The sequence below is a fragment of the Zingiber officinale genome, chromosome 2A (genome assembly GCF_018446385.1).
Source record: "Zingiber officinale cultivar Zhangliang chromosome 2A, Zo_v1.1, whole genome shotgun sequence".
Lineage (NCBI taxonomy): Eukaryota > Viridiplantae > Streptophyta > Magnoliopsida > Zingiberales > Zingiberaceae > Zingiber > Zingiber officinale.
The window spans coordinates 139,031,395-139,035,517 of NC_055988.1; the positions used below are offsets into that span (position 1 = coordinate 139,031,395).

Sequence of the window (4,123 nt, forward strand, 5' to 3'; positions counted from 1 at the left end):
AGTTCATGTTGTATTAAGTCCAGTTCTAATTTATATCATAACTATTTTTATAGGTGAAAGACCATAGAATATTAAATGTACAAGATGATAAGATAATAAATCTTGCATCATAACTCCTCCATAAAATAATGGTGTACTCTGGTTAATATGCTAATGGTCTTAAATTCCGTGTGGCACAATGAGATTCACGGAGATTAACATACAATTCTAGTGTTTGCATCAAAGGATCTATGTACAACCGTAATACTATGTTTGATTACTATGGTAGATTTGATGAAATCATAGAGATTGAATATCATGTATTACTTATAAAAGGGTGTGTGTTGTTCAAGTGTTTATGGTATGATCCGATCCCAAGAACAAGTATCAAAATACATCCAAACTACAATTTAGTTGAGGTTAATACAAATAAAAGGTTCAATAAGTTTAAACCTTTCATTTTCAGGGTACAAGAAGTCAAGTTTTCTATTTTGAATAGCTTACGAAGAGAAGAAGATCTAGTGAATGGTTATTTATTTGTCGAATGAAGTCTCACTCAAGCATAGAAATATCGAACATCATCACTGCTCAAAACCATGATGCATTTCAAAATGATGAAGTAGAGAGACATTTAGTTGATTCACAACTTCAATCCACATCTGAATTACTTATAAATGTTAATGTCATTTACGAGGAGATAGATGATAGAGAGATGTCCAACAGTGAGGATCTTGTTGAACTAATAGAGTCTAGTGATGAAAACTTAGAAATTGTTAATATTGATTAGTCATATGTTAATCTTATTATTTAATTAAGAATCTGGACTCTTTAATAACTAATTTTGGTGATGCCCAAAGCACTGTCATGGTTCTCTTTAATCCCACATCTTAGGATTTACAACACCACTAGCGAAGAAGCCTCTATAAATACTATGGTTGGCGACATTAGAAAGCATACTTTTCTCAGCCTTTTGGCTAAGATCAAGTGTAGTATCTATTATTATCAGTTTAATATCTGATATAAAAAATTAAATTAATTTTTTATAAGGGAGGGTCCACAGTAGCTTGCTACTAGGGTTCTCGAGCATTGCCCTTGTATTACACTACTGCATGGGCCTTGCACTACTGCATGGGCCTCGCACACACTTACCAAGTCTAATTTATGGTCCTGGGTACTAATTTACGCATATTTATACATTATATTACACATGCAACGTGTGTGCATGATGGCTAGTGATGATTAAGTTTAGTATTATTTTTCATCTAGCAAGATATGCTTCTATAATATTTTGTGCTTAATTATACGCGAGGATAAAGGACATCCTCAACGAGCTCCATAGAATCAGTCATCAAATGGATAACGAAGATTTGATAAGGTATGCTCTAAACGCGTTTCCTCGAAATGCACTGTAGGCATCCATCGTGGATGCCTACAAAATTTTGAGGAATTTATCTAAATTAAAACTAGATGAGTTGTTTTGTGAACTTGAACTCCATGAATAGACTAACTCAAAGCAGGACGAGAAAGATATTGCACTCTTTGCAAGCCCCTCAAAAGAGACCAAACACAAGAACAAACCAGAACCAAATCTGAATCTGGCCAAAAGACGAAGAAGAACAACTCATGAACATGGTCAGAAAAATAATATTCACAAGAAGAAAGAATATTTTCTCGAAGAATGACCTATAAAAGGTAATCAAGTCAAATGACACGAAGGCGAAGATCACATGTATGGGTGTAATAAGAAAGGACACTACATGCACGAGTGTCCAAAGATGAAAGATGACAAACTCAAAACAACCAGAAGGAAGAAGACACTCAAGGCGACGTGGGATGAATCATCTTTAGAAGAATTGGACATTGAAGATCAAAAGCATCACAACTACCGAGCACTAATGGCAATGGAATTGATACGGGTTATAAAGAATGGACCCATTTTCTAGTAAAGGAGGAAGGAAAACTAGTCGAGCAGCAATGCTCGTATAAGCGCGACGGGTAGAGACTGACCGAGCGAAAGAGGTCGATCGAGTATCTAGGTTCGGTAGGCTAGGACAGGCTGAGCAAGAACAATCGGTCGAGCAGAAGAAGCATTTAGCCCCACAATAGACAAGGCACAGTATGCTCAGCAGGTGAAGGCCGACCGAGTGAAAGAGACCGACCGAGTATCTAGGTTCGACAGGTCGGGACAAATCGAGAAGGAACAACCGATCGAGTAGAAGAGGCATTTAGCCCCACAGCAGACAAGGCACAATATGCTCGGCAGGTGAAGACCGACCGAGCAAAAGAGACCGACCGAGTATCTAGGTTCGGCAGGCCGGGATAGGCCGAGCAGGAACAACCGGTCGAGCAGAAGAAGCATTTAGCACCACAGCAGACAAGGCACAGTATGCTCGGTAGGTGGAGATCGACCGAGCAAAAGAGGTCGACCGAGTCTTACACCGTTTAACTTCTCATAAACTCTGGCACATAAATCATATGGAAATACTTTGTGATTATACGAGGGCTTAACTAAGTTGGCGAGAAATGTCTTCTAGAAGTTTGTACAGGTTTGCTAAACGACAAAGAAGGTACATCTAGGGTACGATAAAGATTCCTTAAATTCTTTTTACAAGTGGTGCTTACGTCATCTCATAACCAACTCCAACAAACCGGGGTCCACCTCATGACTGTGGAGGTTAAGTGAGGTGGTATAAAAAGGGAAATCCTCTCCACTGGCCAGGTATGCAATCATTCCTACACAACTCAAACCCTAACTGAGATTACTATTTTTTCATTATCTTCTCTTTCTCTTCTCGCTAGAAAGCTGACTTGAGCATCGGAGGGCCTAGCCAGGGATTCCCACCCCGGTCTTAGGTCACTAACGCTTTGTTGGTTGGCCTGGTGGTGTGCAGGAGGGCGGAGCTACTCGCCGAAGTTTCAGATCTGTGGTCTATCCTTTATTACCGTCTTCCTCAGACATTCCTCTTAGATCTACTTTGGTTTTCCCATATCTGAGAGCGTTTTCTCATTGAGGTTTCCACATTGGGTTCTCTTAGCAGAGCACGTTGCTGTGTTGGAGTTTTTTCCGTTCATCACCTCTCGGATAATAGCCATCATTCGCTGCCCCAGCTCTCCGTCCCGCCGATCTCAGATAGGATCAGGAACCATAGTCAGAAAGTGAGTCAAAGCAAGATGATGAGTCCGAAGACAAATCAAGCCACGAGTCTGCACTTATTTCTGAAGGTTCAAACGAGGTATTTTCTATCTTAACCTCCAAATTTTTAGAATAATTACATGTTTGAATAAAAGTTTAATTAAACATGAAAAACAAACTAAATCACTTCTTGAGAAAAATCAACGCCTCAAGGAATAAATTGAAAATAAAAATCCAAATCAAGATATAAAACTTAGGAGGAAAACACAAATTTAAAAAGTGAAATCAATAAACTTAAAGGATTATTAGAAACTTTTGCTACTAAATCAAAAAATTTGGATTTAATTCTTGAAACTCAAAAAGCTATATACAATAAGTCCAAGCTCAGATACAAGTCTAGCTCAACAAACAAAACTTTTATATCACTTATAAGCCAAAACAAAAACCTAACTAAAGCTTACATTCCGAAAGCGTGCCTAACTACGTAAGTAGGACTCAATCAATTCTATATGTCTAAGAATAAAATTTATTATCTAAAATCAAATCCAACTAAACCTATTAACTCAAAACAAAACCAAAATAAACCTTCAAAGCTAAATTCCAAACTTAAGAATAAAATCAAATCAAATAATTTAAACTTAAATAGAAAAAATAAATTCAAATCAAATAACTTCAAAACTAATTGAAATTACCATCAAGTTTATTTTAACTATAAAAATAATCAACATAAACCTAAAACCTAAATTGGAAAGTTTAATAATTTAAGGGAGGCTTCAAATTAGTTGATACCTCCAAAACAATAGCTTACCCAGTAGGGGAATTAGGATTAGATCAAAAATGGATAAAAGTTTAACTTTACAAATAGTACTGGAGAAGTTTTGGATAAGAGTAAGTTTTGGATGATAGTAAGTTAGGGAAGCTCTGTCTATGTATATATAAGAAGATATGGCTTTGACCTGGTGCATTTGTCTTAGTGGAACTAACTGAATCTACCCCTTACCAATCCTAGCT

General features: G+C 37.1%; 1 pseudogene; it reads left to right on the forward strand.

Annotated features, from left to right (window-relative positions):
- The first annotated feature begins 932 nt into the window (after positions 1-932).
- Positions 933-1,106, forward strand: LOC122044473 (annotated as a pseudogene).
- Positions 1,107-4,123: the final 3,017 nt, after the last annotated feature.